Genomic DNA, 17,436 nt, shown 5'->3' on the forward strand with positions numbered 1-17,436 from the left:
CTTAAAGAATAACACAGATGCCTCACATTTCCTATGGGGTTTAACTTTCTAAAATCTTTTTGAACGAGCTATCTTTGAAGGGGGGGGGGGGAGCTGACGAATTAGCAATCTATGATCCTCCCCAGAACAGCCTCTTGGTCGCTCAACAGAATCTGAGTTGTGACACTTCAACATAATCATGTTTGATTACACACAGGATGTCATCCTGGATATCAGCAAATGGAACAGAAATAGCATCTTAGCTCCATTTTGCCGGAAAATTGCCATATGTTCCTTCATATCAGATTTTTTTAAAAAAAGAAAAAAGGAAGATTATTTTGGTGGCAATAGAATGCTCTCTCCATGCAATTGCCCAGGTGTTTCAATCCCAACCATGCCTACTCAGAAGAATAAGAATACCAATGACTACTGTGGCTTGGCCTCAGCCCAGTATTCCTGAAGGAGTGTCTCCATCCCCATCATTCAGCCCAGACACTGAGGTCCAGCTCCAAGGGCCTTCTGGCAGTTCCCTCACTGTGAGAAGCAAAGTTACAGGGAACCAGGCAGAGGGCCTTCTTGGTAGTGGCACCCGCGCTGTGGAACACCCTCCCATCAGATGTCAAGGAAATAAACAACTACCTGACTTTTAGAAGACATCTGAAGGCAACACTGTTTAGGGAAGTTTTTAATGTGTGGTGTTTTATTGTGTTTTTAATATTCTGTTGGGAGCCACCCAGAGTGGCTGGTGAGGCCCAGCCAGATGGGTGAGGTATAAGTAATAATTTTATTTTTATTTTTATTTTTCCATACGCATCTGGTTGATCACTGTGAGAACAGGATGCTGGACTTGGTGGGCCATTGATCTGATCCTGCACACTCATATTATTATTATTATTATTATTATTATTATTATTATTATTATTATTATATCATCATTATCACCACCACCACCACCATATTACTATGTTCTACCTAGGCAGTTGGAGGCAATATGCTTCTGAATACCAGTTGCTGAAGACTGCAGGAGGGGAGAGTGCTGCTGCACCCAGGGCATGCTTTTGGACTTCCCCCATGCACGTCGTTGGCCCCTTTGATAACAGGATGCTGGATGAGATAGGGCACCGGCTTGATGCAGCAGGCTGTTCTTATACATGTAAGTCCTATTGAATTCAGTGAGCCTTACTGTCAGGTAAGCAGAGTTAGGAGTGCAGCCTTAGGTGCTACATTCATCCAATATTTGGATGGTCTACAGGGTCACCAAAAGTGGTTCAGATAGCAGGATTTGTGATATCTAGGGGGGTGGGCAATAGGCAGGTCATGATCTACTGTTAAATCGGGTCCTCCCTTAAAGAGGGCACGTATTGCGGTGGGACCTGGAAAACCAACACCCTGTGTTGTGGGTGGGTACGATTGGTCAGCCACAACACCCGAATGGTAGGTCCCTCGTAGCTGGGTTTGCCAGAAGCGGTGTTGTCATGCTGGCCACATGACCTGGAAGCTGTACTCCAGCTCCTTCGGCCAGTAAAGCGAGATGGGTGCCACAACTCCAGAGTCGTCCGCGACTGGTCAGGGGTCCCTTTACCTTTATAGCCATTTTTTAGATTTCCCATATAAGTGTATAGGGACCAGAGTACTTTGATTTATATACAGTGGCTTGAAATCCAAATCACAGATTGAAGCAGAGAGAGCAGAGAGCAGATCAGAATAATAATTAAAAACAAACCAACAAACCACATAGATACAAGGGGAATTTTGGGGTCCAAGCACACCCTTGAGCAAAGCTTCTGTGCGCACAACTTGCATTCCTGATGGCATAGGATCATATTCTTTAGAAAAATGTGTGCTAGCCAGGAGCGGGCATAGCAAACAGTCCTGGACTCTGCCCTCTCCTCTCCACACACCTTCACTGAATGTGTGGAAAGGGGCTATCCGTCTGCCAACTACACCACACTGGCTCTCATTCCTTGAGGCTTGTGAAACAATGTTAAAGAACTGCATTCTTAACAGGATTTAACATTCAGCGTGATTGCAGCCTGCATTTCTGTCACAATCGCTCGACAAAGTGATATTAATTAGTGTTGAGAAGCTTAATTTGTGTCAGTTTAATGTGTGCTGCAGAGACTCGTCCTTTATTTCCCTTTCAAACTGCGGTTTTGTCAGAGTCTGCAGTTTCACAAGGTTCTTCAGAGAAGAATGAAACCCATGCTTCTTGTTTCTTGCACTGGTCTCTTTGATGACCCTCTGTTCCCAACCCTTAAGTTCTGACCCAAGGGTTAGAAATATTTTTGGCTGTGATCTTTCTCCACCATGCCCCCTTCACCAACCTCTTCTTGCTAATGCAAGTCTTAACAACAGTGAATTAAGAACAAGTTCACATCATTTCTCTCATAATGGTGACATTCTGGACCCAAATCATACCTTGGCCTTTTCTGCTATTGACTGCATCAATTCTTTCTCCTTTTGATTTGCCAATCACTAATCACAGCTGACTTCGAAAGCTGCAAAGTTCTCCTGGGAGACCACTAGCTTACATTAGTCACTACATTACTCATAGGTTATAGCTTCATGCTCAATACTCCGGGCTAAAGTTTGACATTGAATTGTTTCTTTGGGATGTGCTGTTATACTTGGAACATGGTGTGATGAATTTAAAGGGTTAATATCTTGACTTATTCTAAATCTGCAGACGACATTAAGAACTCAAGACATGAAAAATCCAACTGCGTGATGCACTAACAGATTTTGTGATGGCAGTGAGGCCCCTACCTGTGATTGGCTGAACTGCTCCGATGTCATAGAGTGCTGGGGTAGCAGATAGTATTTGGCTGGCACTAGCTGGAGTCCAGTAGATTTCCTTTTCCTGACACAGTTCTCTTCTCAGTTCTTGCTTTCGATCCCCCAAATAAACTCCCCCAAGTTTATTTCTGAAGATTTCTTTTTGTGCCTTTGCAAACCTCAAGGTTCACCCTATTGATACCTTTCTCTTGTGTGTGGCTGTGGCTGTTTTGGCTCCATAAAGCCATTTCCTGTTTGCGGGGAGATGATGTTGAGGGCTGGGAGCAAGCTCTCCCCACGTGAATAGCCCCTGCACCATTGGATAGTCCTCAGCCATGTCATCCTTAAGCCGTCCAATCAGGACGGTCTGGAGGCGTGGCGCGGGCTATTTAAACTGCCCGCAGCTGAGGACCCGCCCCTGTTTTCTCCCTGCTTGGTCAGTTCTCCCTCCCTCCCTTAGGTTAGGCTCTTTATTTCTTCACCTTGCTATGGACCTTGCTTGGTAGCAAATTGTCACAACTTCGTAAGGTTTGGCAGTTAGGCATTGGAGTATGAGATTGAAGGTGAGGGGAGGTGGTGGCCATCACCTACACCTCCTAATTCAAGGGTATTCCATTAAAGAAATCCGGGGGGCGTGGTCTCTGTCCAAAGCCCCAGACGGGGGGCTAGGGCTGTGGCATGACCCCTAGCGGTGACCCTGGGGGAGTTCCTAGTTGATGTGCATCAGCAGGGCTCCCCCTACTGGTGGTTAAGCCTTCCAAGAGTCCTGCAGACAGACAGGAGTCAGATATAGTTGTGTGGTTTCCAATGCCTACGCCAATACCACTCACATTCTGTAACCAATAAAGTTGTGGCCTTTCTCACCCATTAACATAAGCTACTGTTTCATGTGTCTTTATTTCACTTTCCGGGTGGGTTTGGGACCTTGCCACGCAAGTGACAGCTGTCAAAAAATTGTATTGGAAGCAGTAGGTAGGGCAGAGGTGGGCAACCTGTAGCTGATGGGCATATCAAGCGTTGAGGAGCCCTTGTCAGTTCAATTGCCCAGCTCCTCAGTCACCAGCTTGGCAATGGGCAAAAGGCTGCTGTTCCCTTGCTGCTAACAGTAGCAAATGAACGATGCTTTTTCCTGCACCTGAGTACTGCAAGCATGGAAGTGGGAGCCTGAAGCATGCATGTGTGTGTTGCTAGTAGGGATGTCAGAGAATTCCATTGGAGCAGAAATTGCTATGATGTGCATGTCCATCCAAGGTCAGCAAGAGAAATGACTCAAGTGAATACGAATATTATTTGCTAACATATTTTTAGTCTGTGAACGTTGCATAAATAATTATGTTATTTTTGGCATTGTTTTGTTACGTTTTCCTTCCCCTGAAATACATCGGAGTTAATTGCATAATGCATTGAAGTTAACCACATAAATGACATAATCCGTTACGTTGGGTTTGGCCATAGTGGATAGCGAGACAAATAATGAAGAATTCAGGAGATGCGGATATATAGCAGAACAAAAACAGCACCGATGGCAGCAAAGGCAGGGCAGGTTGGAAATCACTGCCTCCTTACATCCCTGACATCCCTGCTGACCATCATCCATCAGCCACGCCCAGTGGCCTTGGAGTGCCTACCTGCTGCTACCTATGGCCCACGGATGGATAAAAAAATCTTTGTCATCCCAGATATTTGATGTTCAGTGGAGAAGGCTGCCTAAGTCCAAAGCTTGCAGCCACATCCCATGGTACACACAGCCTGCATGCTTGAGCCCTGTGCAGAAAGAACATTACACAGGTGTCATTTGGAGATGAAGGCAGTGTCTGTAATAGAGAAGCGTGGTCAGTTATCATTTTAGGAATGGGACCCCAAATGCAATGTATGCTCTCCTCCCCCCACATCCAACGTGCTCTCAATCTGCCTTCCCACCCACTGCTTCTGATGATCCATGCGCTCCCTAGAATTTTAACAAGGGGTGTGCATTCAGCTAGAAAAGCTGTAGCATTTCATTTCAGATTCTCCTCATAGAGTGCCTGCTGATGTGTTTATATAGCTGTCCCAAGGCATGGAGAGGCTTAATTAACATTTAAGATCTGTATAGCAGAAGAAGATATTAGCACTCTTGTTCCCCCATCTTCCACAAGAATGCTCAGCCGGTGGGTTGGGCAAGGAATAAGCATTAGGCTGAAAGCTTGATTTCACATCCATCATTATTGTCAGTGGAGGATATGAATGACACGTGGCAATTTCCAACTTGCTCACGTGGAAAGTTTTCCAAATGAAAACTTGGCTTCCTAATTCCCAAACATTGGTGGGGGCAGTAGGCAGGTGGTTGGGCTGAGCTTGCTTAGGGATGAAATAAATATTTTTAGGTACTAAAGCACCAGATTTGGCCCAGATCCAGTCCTGAGACAAATTGCACCTATGGGGAGAGAGCTGGGCCTCATTCAAGTCAGGTTGACATAGCCCTGAATTGCTACAGGTCCAGAGCCATTCAGGGTTGTCAGGGTCGCAGGGCACCAAGCAGAAAGGAGAGGGAGGCATGAGTGGGAAGAAGGATAAGGAGTGACCTACCATAAGATGCTGGTGGAAGTGTTAGCAGGGAGAGGGGCCTTGAGTTCAAATCTTGTGCTCCAGCTCCATCTTTTGCACCTGTCTGGCAGAACAGACAAATATGGAATTCCTGTCCTGCTCTCTTCTCACTCTTAATTGAACCAATGTTTTGTGGGGGGTTGGGGTTGAGGGGGGTGGAGATCTGCCCAGATGGCCTGTTTAGATTCTGTGCTGAGTTTCCTAAGAAGGCAATTAGGAAGGGGAGGGAGGGGGGAACAGGGGACAGAATGAGCCAAATTGTTGTGGAGTTATTGTGTTGTGTGTGTCCCCCCCCCCCTCCAGCCATGTGTGTTCTTTGCTTTAATTTACTGCTCCAATCTTAATCAACAGCGAATTGACAAAGGAAGTGCTATTTGTTGTCCTTAACAATTTCCTGATTGGTAATTAAACTTCCCCCAATCAACACGTGCGGGTCTGGATCTCGACAGTGGCGCTATTGACGATCTGCTGCGCAAATTCTCATCTTCTCGTCAGGCTCCCTGTTTGCTTCATTTTCTTTCTTTTCTGTCTGAGGCAGAACTCATTGAACCCGTTTCTTCCAATTGCCTATTGTACAGGAAAGTGTTAACTGTCATTATCAATCTATACCCTTGCCGGTGGCCAGAAAAGTATTCTCCCCTTTCTTCATCCAGAATATGCATTATTTGTGTCAAATTCCTCCCCCTCCCCCTCCCCACATTTTTGTGTATTCAGCAGATGCATTTCTGGGTGTGTTCTCTCCCGAATAGTGATAGATGGCAAAAACGATTTTCTTTTTAATCACACTTTACTGCCCACACTGGGGGGGAAATGACTCCCCCCACCTCCGGTAGCAGCTTGGTCAATAAGAAAAACAAAACGAAAAGAGATATACAGTCCCAGGTCCTTGTGGTGTATTTTCTTCCCCTGAATAAAATTGGTTTCTTTCTTCATTTCTATTTAGCTTACCTTATATTTGTGAAGCTTGTATTTACTCCCCACAAACTCTCCTTGGCTACTGGTGTCAAATTTGCATTTAGACTGTAAATAAGCGTTAGCGCCTTGGACAATGGAGTATAATTGCAAATTTTATCTGTCAATGTAAAGAAAAGAGACCAATGTCGTCTTGCTACACATCCAATCTATAAGTTTGGTGGGTGTTGAGGATGCAGCACAATTTCCCCAGGTTTGTGCCATTCAGAAGGATGCGGTGGGGGTTACCAATCATCAAATTGACTTGGGAAATAAATAAGTGTATCAATGAGAAATGTTCCAGCCCAGCTTTTGCCCACATGTGTTACTCTTAGATCGTTGAAACACAGAGACTCCTCCATTCAGAATTCAGAATGGTAGAAACCAGTAGAAGCTGCTTTACTAGGGCACACTGATATACCAACCTCATTCTGCCTTCAATTATCCCCCACCTGTGCATGTTCTTACTTACAACCAGTCCAGGATGGGTAACTTTGCTTATCAGCTTCCTCCTTCTTAGGTGTCAGGAATGAGCCAGCTCCAAGCAAAGAGATACAGCCAGCTGCAGAAAGCAGCCAGGAACAGAGGAGTTAGATGTTAGTCAGGCAGGGGAGAGCAGGCAGCTGCAGAGTTTGGCTCTTCCTGACCTTGATGAACTGGCTGATAAGGCTGAGAGCAGGTGGGAACACAGCCAAAGCTTCCAGGAAGCATGAATAGGCATGAATAGACTCAGCCTCTCAGGAAGAGGTTGGAGCTGATCCTCTAAGTCCGAGGAGTTGGTGAATGGGAGGGGCTTTTTGATAGGAAGCAAACCAAGAGACATAAATGTCATAAGTTCAATATCTTCTGTCGCTGCCGGAAGGAGTCTTCAGAAGGGTCATCTTGAGTAATGATGCTGGAGGCTTTGTCAGAGCAGTCCGGAGCTATCTGTTTGTTTTTGCAATAAATCCTCCTTTTTAATTACCTATGCTTACTGTGAACCTGGACTCCTGACTAGTTCACTTTGTTGCCCTTCTAGGCCTCAGCAGAGAAGAGAATGGGGACAAAACTAGAATTAGTTCACTCTGTATATCATTGGCTTAAACCCCACCTACTGTTTGGAAGCCCTGCTTTTCATCACACCAGAATAGGAACCTTTTCTGAGAGGTTTATGCCAGTGGCAGGCAAGATCAGAGACCCAAACGGGCAATAAAATTTTACTATTGTAGAGTAGGCTAGTTTCTACACACACTCACCCCTCTTTCCTCCATCCAGGTAAAGCAAGAATCAGAGTTCAAGGGCACATTCCAGCCATGCAACAATATTCAAAGAGAGAGCAAAGCAGGACCATTTAGAGGTGTGGCTGGAGAGGGCATATCTCCTGGGTTGTGTACAGAGAACCAGACAAATAGACCTAGAGGGCCACAGGCCATCATCATCATCTGAAGTGATGGACATGAGGCAGGAGCTGATAAAGCAGGTGAGTTGCGCACAGGTGGGCTCGGGACCTACGCTCAGATAGATAGAAAAGGGGAGATGTAGGGATAATCGCTGGATCCGGAGGGAGGACACTCTCCACCCGCAGGCAGCCACAGTCTGCCTGCATGCGTGACCTTGGGGTACAGGGCACCCCCCCCACACACACAGACAAAGCCACAGCTGTCTGAACATTGTTCCCTCTGTCTAACCTTTTGCGGTCTCAGTAGTCTGCGGTGCCCTGTCTGTAACCTTTGTCTCTGAGACCTTTTGTCTCCTTCGTCATACACTGTGCAAAGGGAAAATGACGCGGTGGAAACTGTGCCAAAATAACTTTGTACCACCCCACAATCTCGGGATTGGAAGATGTGTAAAGGTTACAGCCCAAAATGTATCTGCCTGGTTTGCAGATTTGTGTCAATAAAAGGAGGCTCCACAGGGCTGGCCGGCAGCTTGCATGCAGCTCACCTGTGCGCAGCTCACCTGCATTATCAACTCCTGCCTCATGTCCATCACTTCATCATCATCATTTCATTTGCATGCCACCTTTCCACCAAAAGAATCATACTCAAAGCAGTTTGCAGCAAAAAAAAAAAAAAAAAAAAAAATTAAATGAAAAAGTCTCAGAACCATCCATTGTATAAGAACAATGAAAGAACCAGGGCTTTTTTTTTCAGCCGGAAAAAACTGGAACTCACTTCCGGCACCTCTCAGGTGGGCACCATTGCCATTATAAGAGAACAAGAGAGGTGGTCATGGTAAGTTCCAGCACCTCTTTTTTGTAGAAAAATAGCACTGGTGAGAACCATGGTAATAACATAATAGCAGCAACACAATAGAGGAAAGTGACAAATGGGAAAATGCCAAGTGCCCTCTCCCCTGCTCCTTGGGTCAGTTACTGGACTTTAGAGTAGAGCAAGAGGAAGGAAGCTGAAATGACACCCATAGGATTTTGGAAATCCTGAAAGATAAGCCTATCAATGGTGACCAACCACATTGGCTATGTTCTTCCCAGTGCTATTTTTCTGGAAAAAGAGGTGCCAGAACTCACCATAAATACCTCCCTTGTTCTCCTTGAATGGCAATGGTGCCCACCTGAGAGGTGCTGAAACTGAGTTCCTGTGAATTCCCCCTGAAAAAAAGCCCTTCCTCTGCGTTGAAGGCAGTATGCCTTTGAACATTTGCTGGGAACCACAGGGGGGATGCACTCAGATCCTACTCGTGGACTTCCTGTAAGCATATTATTGACGAGTCAGCCCCCTCCCAGTTGGAAAATAGCTTGGCTTATTCCAATAATAATAATAATAATAATTTCCAAGCCAAACTCTAACCCAAACTGAACACTGTCAAATTCCACTGTGATGGAGTTTGGAGGTGCACATACGCTTGGGAGCCAGGCAGGAAACGCAGACAAAATTTATTCTCCCACTTGTATTAAAATCCAAGCCAGAGAAGAACTTTCAGGCCAATAATGCTCAACTTCACATTTGGGGTGAGCACTGCAAGCTACTGAGATTCAAATTTCCGAGCCAGCATATATGAAATCCAGAAACGTCCATAGTTTTTAACATGGTATTTTGTAGCTTTTCACTTTCTTTCCTTGAAACAGTTTCAATGTCGTAGGGTATGGCTCATGAAATCATGACCATTGCAGTAGCTCCATTATAGTCAAAGGAACTTGGTTACTGAGTGTGGCCTGGGAATTGCCTCCTCACTTTTAAAATATTTTCTGATGATGGAATTCTAATGATGTGCTCTCTGTTGTGCATTTGCAGTGGCTCAATACCTGGGACACTATGCTGCATACTTTTCATGCACTAAGTGATGAAGCTTTATCATACAACCAAACGTTCAGTACTTCTTTCTTTAATAGCTGTTGTCACAACCTTTCAGCTGCTGAGCTGTGAATTACATTTTTATCCTTTTAGGTATGCTGCTTGTAACCCCAGAATAGCTGCAGCACATTTTGTTCCAGTTGACAGCCGGATGAACGACGACTCACAGGAACAGCACACACAAATAGGGAACTCGGTGCAGGAAATAGAGATTGTTTTTTTAAAAATCCCCCTTCCTTATTTGCTACCGGGTGGTTTTCAGCGGAGCTTTGCAATTGCTTCCTACTGTGATGTCACAGAGTTAAAAGCACCACATGTCTTCTTACCCATTCTTATCATTGGCCATGAGCTATGAATGGGATCCAGCTAGTCCAATGATCCTGTTTTGTTGGAGAAAACAAGCGGATGCATTTGGTTGACAGGCAGTTGCAGACATGATTAAGAATGTGCATGCAACTTCATGTAAGGCAGGGATGGTGAAATATATACTTGGCGTCAAGTGTGAATTTCATGCTCTTTATTCAGCTCGTAGTAACAATGAATGAAACTTGCCCCAAAATGTCTAGCTATATATACATTATTTACACAATGGGCCCCAAGTGATTGGCTAATTCTGGGCTGCTCCTGTAGGCCAATCAGGTTGCTGATTCACTTCATCCAGGAGCCTGATTGGCTGCTCCTGCAGGCCAATCAGGTTGCTGATTCACTTCCACCTAGAACTGGATCGGGTGGCTCCTGAGGACCAATCAGACTGCTGCATTCTGGATCCTATTGTTCTAGGATTCAGCTCAGTACATAACAGATGGAGAGCCTTTGGCCCTCCAGATGTTGTTGGACATAGCCAATCATTAGGGATGATGGTGATGAGAGCTGTTGTCCAGAAACATCTGGAGGACCACAGCTTCCCCACTGCTGATGCAAGGTCAGAAGTAAGATCCTAAAACTTGCTGAAAAGCTAAAGGTTCATGGCTTCACAATCCCCTCTTTCCTTTGGAGTGAGAATATTAAGCAACTAAAAATTTTTGTGTGCATTTATGTGTGTGTCTCTCAGGTAGACATAACAAACCATCCACCCAGAAGTGCAGCAGCTGCCTAACCCCCTGGGGGCTGTTTCAGATGTGATGCTGAGCAAAATGAACAGGACATTTCTGCACTGTCTGAAGATGAATTTTCATAACCCTCTCCGTAGGGACATAGACAAGCAAATTCTCTCAGATATATAAGGGAAAGGTTTAGGGGACACATAGGACACGACAACTATACTTCCTGTGCTTCCCCTCACCAGCGCACAAAGTCAAAACAGCTCAAGGTCTTTCAGGCAATCCAGGCCATGAACATGATTGACCGAGCAAGAGATTTGTCAAAAGACCCTTGACTGTCTCTCAAGTTGGCATAACAAAGCAGATAAAAAATTATCCACCCAGCAGCCTGATGGGTGGATCATTGGTAAAGTGCCTTGTTATGCTTTGAAAGCTTTCCCAGCAGGCATAACAGATCTGACTATCACTCATCCTCCCACCAGGCTAGCAGCCTCTTGAAGAGCATCAAGGATTTCCTCCCAATGAGATTTGCATCTTCAGAGGAGGGATAATTGTCAGACCTACAGAAGGGCAGCAAATGGTTAAATTCATTCTCTTGGTCTGATGTTATCTCAATCATTATCACCTCCATCCCCAGCTCATAAATTTTCCTGTTGCATGCAAAGGTGTTTTTAATGTCATAGACAGATGGCTGTAATTTTCTTTTGTCTATACATTTGAGTGGATGAACTCCCAGTATCTTGACCCGGAAAATGAGAGGAATTATCTGGACATTTGCTGGCTATCTTATTTCAAGGACTGTCAATGTCTGAAACAGAAAATTCTGGCACCTCAGAGATCAAGATGGGGTGTTCTCTGAGTCAGGTGAAAGAGCCCAGCAGATCAATTGGTGAAAAGTCACTTTTGGGTTTTTTTGCCAGTCTACAGGTGGAGCTCAATGGTTTTGGTGGGTTCAGATACAGAACCCAATGCAAAAGCTATCCATTTACCTATGGTGGAATATTAAACCATAGCTTGGAGGCAGGAGTTATGCCTTGATCTTCTGGCAACTGGCTCAAATGCAACAATTTAAGACCCTACCCCTCCCATTCATGTAACAACAAAAAGCAGGCTACTGATTTGGAGGTCTTTAGGTCCTAACTCAGAGATGTGGCCTTCCAGAAAGTAGTAGACTACAACTCTCATCTTCCCTGACCATTGACCATGGTGACAGGGACTGATGAGAGTCCAACAATATCTGAACGATCTCAGGTTCCTCACCCCTGCCCCAGCTCATGCCTGATACTACTAGATTACTGAGTTGTATACTCCCTGCCATCCTTTCCACTTCACAGGATCACACAGAGGAGGGAAGGCATGGCAAAAGGAAATGCTATGTCCAGTTGTAGAGACTTCAAGACCACATCATGGTTTCAGGTTCTTTAGCTGCATTCTTATCAATGCATTTGCCTACATTGGTCATGCAGAAAGCAGGGGGAGATACAAATGAGCTGAAGGAGTTGAAAATTGCTACAAGCTGTGAATCCTACAGTTCTGGAATTAATTTTCAAAAATTTCCAGGTGAAACCTGAAATGATGAGTGAAACACAAGGTACAACACACCCACAGAATAAAAGTTAATAAAATGGAAGAGACCTGCTGATCCCTTCTTCAAACCCCTGTGAACACTAAGCCTGCATTCTCCTTTCTAGCTTGCTTATTGAATATACCATCGCAAATACTCTGATTTAGTCTTTTAATCTCACTGCCATCATTCCTCCTCCTCCCCTTCCCCTTCCCCCCTATGCCCTGTTTGCCCTTGCTGACTGGGGAATTTTATTACATGTGGAAAAACAATAATTATTTCTCCTAAGACCGATATTATGCTCAGCAGTGGGCCTGTTTTCCTTGGTGCAATTCAATCTCGATGTGTAACCAATTTACCAAAATATAATTATCCGAGTTATATCATCTAAAGGCAAGAAAGAAAACAGCTGCGTCTAAAAGGTTTGAACATGATAGTTAAATGTGAGACATGGTTTAAGCAGCCATAAATTATATCCCTAAACATGAACTGCACCACAACCATTCCTAGACAAAAGCCTTTCTAGCTGGTTCAACATTTCGGGAATATGAAGCAATTATTTCAGGCTGGTAGATCTTGAAAACTAGTGTGATGTAGTTGAGGATTTAAGAAGACATGGTTTTCCATTCCACTCTGTGTTTGTCCCATGCAACACTGTTTCCATTCTATTGCAAGTTGTCTTCCACCCAAAAATATGTAACTCATCGCGCTGTTGAATTGTGCTGAAACTGAAAAACAACAATAACAATAAGTACCATTTGCATTCACTGGATTGATTTATGCTCTATATATGGGGCGAATAAGCAAACACCAGCAATTCCCCCAACATTCTTGGGTGTAGTGTATGGATTATTGAACATCCTTCATCCCATCCTCCCAGAAGATCATAAGGTCCCTTTTGCAAGGTGTGGGGCAACTATTGTGCTTCCTAGCTGTTCCAAGTAGCTAGGAGCTGTACAGGGTAGGGTACTGTATAAAGGAAGTTCCTGGAGCAGCTCATAAACTCGGGGGGGGGGATTAGGTGTTGTGTTTAATTGTTTTCCGCACTGAAGTTCAAATTCCATAGCAGAACAATGTTCCAATCCACACATTGCTTCAGGAGATGTGAATAGGGAGGGTTCAGTTCAGAACTCAACCCCAACTGATAGCTCAGTTGGCAGAGAGTGAGACTCTTAATCTCAGGGTTGTGGGTTTGAGCCCCACATTGGGTAAAACGATTCCAGCATTGCAACTACATAATTCTATGGTTCTATGATGCTAAGTGCATGGATCTTCATTTTTGTTTAAGTGAAAAAAGATTAAGGTTATGTTGTAAATTTGAACAAAAATAAAAGCAAATTAAAATAAATTTCGTTGCTGTTTTCCCGCTCCTCCATCTCCCCAAAACAGCAGAAATTTGCTCCCTAGTTTTGTAGGCGAGAAAACTGGGGAGGAATTTTCAGCCCACCTTTCTTTTCAAGCACTGAGGAGTGAGGAAGAGAGCAGAAACAAGAGATACCCAATATAGTTCCAGTCTTGGTCAAAATGTCAACAGCCAGAAGCATGGTTAGGGCAGCTGACAACTGAAATAAGCATGTAAAGCTAATATCTCTGCTTCACTGGGGAGGCCTAGTATATTAATGAAAGCCTCACACATTCGATATCAGACAAACGTATTCTGACAGGGGACATGTAAATAATATATAAAGGATTGCATCTAATCTCCTCTTCCAAATTAATTTGCACTCCAGTTAAAGAGATCAATTGCTGGGAGAGGACGGGGAGGTAGATTGCCAGCATTACAACTGTTTCTCTGAGCAAAATGAAAACCTGGGTTCTTTTGCTTGCTCTCATTTCATTCTTGACTTTCATTTGGATTCCTATCAACGGCCCCGTCCGCCGGTGCCCCATTACACATTGTTCCTCCTGGGTGAAGAATTCATTCTGGCTAAAGCTCTGATAGCACCAGCCAGTTCTCTGCTCAGGGTTATTAGTCACTTTCTGAGATCATTCCTTGGGGTGGTGGTAAGGCTTAATAGCATTTCTGGGCTTCCAAACAAGAAGTCAAATATCCAGCAAAGTAGAGATTTCACAAATTGCATTTTCCCGTCCCCATAATCTTGTGAAGTAACTGGGTCCTGGAAGCATTTCTAACCTGGAGGTGGAACGGCGCTTCCTTCTCCAGTGAAATTCATGTGACTCTACGCTTTGACTGCCAGCAAAGAAAGTTCTGACATATGAGTCTGTAGGCTGCTTTTTAAAATAGCTTTCCTTCACCAAATACACTTTGATAGTTTAATAAGCATCTAAGCTACCCTAAGGTGGATATTTCTCTCATATTTGGAGTCTATGATAAACCAGGGACATGTTTCAGAACAGGGGGTGGGAAACCTCAGGACTAGAGTCTAAATGTGACCCTCCAGACCTTTCAATTTGACCCTCAGGACTAGGGATGGTGACAAAGTTAGCAAAAACGGAACTCAAAAGGGAATCTCACTAATATTGCAGTTTGGCAAATCAGACCGATTTCCCCCTCTGCAGGGAGGATCCCATGAACAGCCAGTGAACCTTAAGACCTTTAACCCTTAGCTTATCTGTGCGTAGGGAAGAGCAATATTGTCCCAGAGAGATAGGGGGAGGCCCAGAAGCCTGCAAGTAGTTCAGGAGGAACCCCTGTCATGACCGCCACATCAATGGTGGATGTAGACAGGAGAAGGCCTGCAGAAAAAAGTCCTCCTCTCTTCACGGGCAATCTAGTTCCTCACCATTGTGTCAACTTTCAGAGGACACTCTTCTGCCTCCACAGCACTGGTGGGGGCAGAGAGTGCAGAGGTCTACTGTTGTTGCTGTTTTGAACTGGAATGAATTAGAGTAAACCAGGGCCATCCAAAGAATGTTGGAAGATTCATGACAGACCCAGCACATAGTTAATCTATGAAGCTTGCTCCCCACGGAAGGCAGGGATGGCCCCAAACTGTGATGGCTTTAAAAGAAGATTAGACAATTCTTGTCAGGTGTGTGTGCAGGAGCCAGGCCCTGTGACCAATAGGACTTTGCAGGACTGGGGCCTTCCTAAGTTTGTTCTGAAGAGGCAAGGCGAGGCCTCACAGGTGAGGCTGATTGGTAACTCACAGCACCTGGTGGCAAGAGCAGGGAAGGGTTATAAGGTCAGCATTTCCCTTTGACTTTTTGCCACAGCAACACACTTCCTGCCTTGCTGTGTTTGGCTTCTTGCTTCCTAATCCTTGAACCTTGGCTTCGTGACTCCCTGCTTCTTGATCCTCGGACCCCTGACTTCATGACTTCTTGCTTCCCGACCCTCAGATCCTTGGCTTCCTGAATCCTGGCTTCTGAACCCCCATTCCTGCTCCCACCCCACCATCTTGCCCCTGGTCCTGACGTCCCCTGCTGGGACTTCGATTGCCCATGAACCGGACCATGACAATTCATGGAGGCTATGACTCCTGGTATCCATGTTCTACCTCAATTGTTAGAGGCCACATGCTTCTAAATACCCGTTGATGGGAACCACAGGAGGAAAGAGTTCTCTTGTGCTAGAATCCTGCTTGAGGGCTTCCCTTCAGGATGTTAGATTAGATGGACCTCTGGCCTGATCCAGCAGGCTCCTCTTGCATTCTTATGGGTGAACAAGAACTGTGTAAAGAAAAAAATTGGTGCCATTCTCACAACTATTGCAATTGTCTTACTTCTGAGGTGGTCAAGGGGTGTTCGTGTTTCCCCCCCTTCATTCTGGAAATCATCTCACAAATGGTCTGTCCTCTTGCAGGCTTGCCCAGCTACCCATTTTTTTTCAATTAAAGACATCACGAGGCAGTGAAGACTCTTGCAGACCAAAGAGCAGCTGTGGAGGCTGCAGAGAGATGGATAAATGTTTCTGGAAATATAAATACACACCACACATGAGCCTTGAATGATACGGACACCTCAGAATGATATGGTGAGTACCCACCCACCAAAATCATAGTCATAGAGTTGGAAGGGACACACATTCATTAAGTGAACCCCCTGAAATGTAGGAATCCTACAGGCATGTTAAGATATTGATGTTCCGTTCCACCTAAACAGATGTGTGGAGCTGTTGTATGTCACATGTCTGTTTACATTCCAGCACAGCTTGCTGGGAGCTTCCATTTGTGTATAGAAGAAGAAGAGGAGGAGTTTGGATTTGATATCCCGCCTTTCACTCCCTTTAAGGAGTCTCAAAGCGGCTAACATTCTCCTTTCCCTTCCTCCCCCACAACAAACACTCTGTGAGGTGAGTGGGGCTGAGAGACTTCAAAGAAGTGTGACTGGCCCAAGGTCACCCAGCAGCTGCATGTGGAGGAGCGGAGACGCGAACCCGGTTCCCCAGATTACAAGACTACCGCTCTTAACCACTATACCACACTAGCTTTTGCCTTATGCTTCTTGCTTGGACATGAAGGAGAGCAGACATGTTTTCTTTGTCCTGATCTATGCTGAATAAACTGCTTGTAAATATGCTTTACATATGCCTCTGTCTGCCCTTCCGCCGCGAAGAGTTTGTTTTCTCTGCTGGCTTGAGTGCTTAGCTTCTGAAAGGCTTCTGAAGCTCTGAGTCACAGATTGAGGCAGAACCGAGGACTGGAGTTCAACCGGCAACTGGCTGGTGGGCTGGAGCCAGCTGGGGGCCTGCCAATTGCCCCTGTTCCCTTGGACGCATCGCAACAAGGCATACCTGGGTGGACTCAAACCACCAACCTTCTGGTTAACAGCCAGACGCACTGCGTGCCCTGAGAATGTGGCAAAGAAATGGAAGCCCTTTTGCAAACTCCTTCTGAGTGCTCTGTCTCCTATCTCTATCTCTTTCTCAGTTATACTATTTTGCATTCTTTCCTGAGACAGCTTAGAATCGCTTTCCCTGGACTGCCAACTAGTCTCCCTTCCAGGCACTTATCAGGTCTAAAACCATTTGCCTTCAATAATGCTACAGCTTCTTCTTCTTTTTTTTATAAGATATTTATTAAGATTTTTTAAAGTATTACAATAAAAATGAAAAAAATAACAAAAATACAAAATAAAAATAGTTAAAAACACACAGATTTTCCATTGCTTATTTTACTTTAGCTTGTTTCCCGGACCTCCTCATACCTCCCTTTTTTGTATTCCACTTCAAATTGTTTGTTCAGCAAATCCTTACCATTAGATTTTTACCTATTTATAACTCTTTTTTCATATTCTCTTAAAGCATTACAGCTGGAAACCACTTAATTTCTATCCAACATCATTCTAACAT

This window comes from Podarcis filfolensis, assembly GCF_964270895.1.
Source record: "Podarcis filfolensis genome assembly, chromosome: 4".
Lineage (NCBI taxonomy): Eukaryota > Metazoa > Chordata > Lepidosauria > Squamata > Lacertidae > Podarcis > Podarcis filfolensis.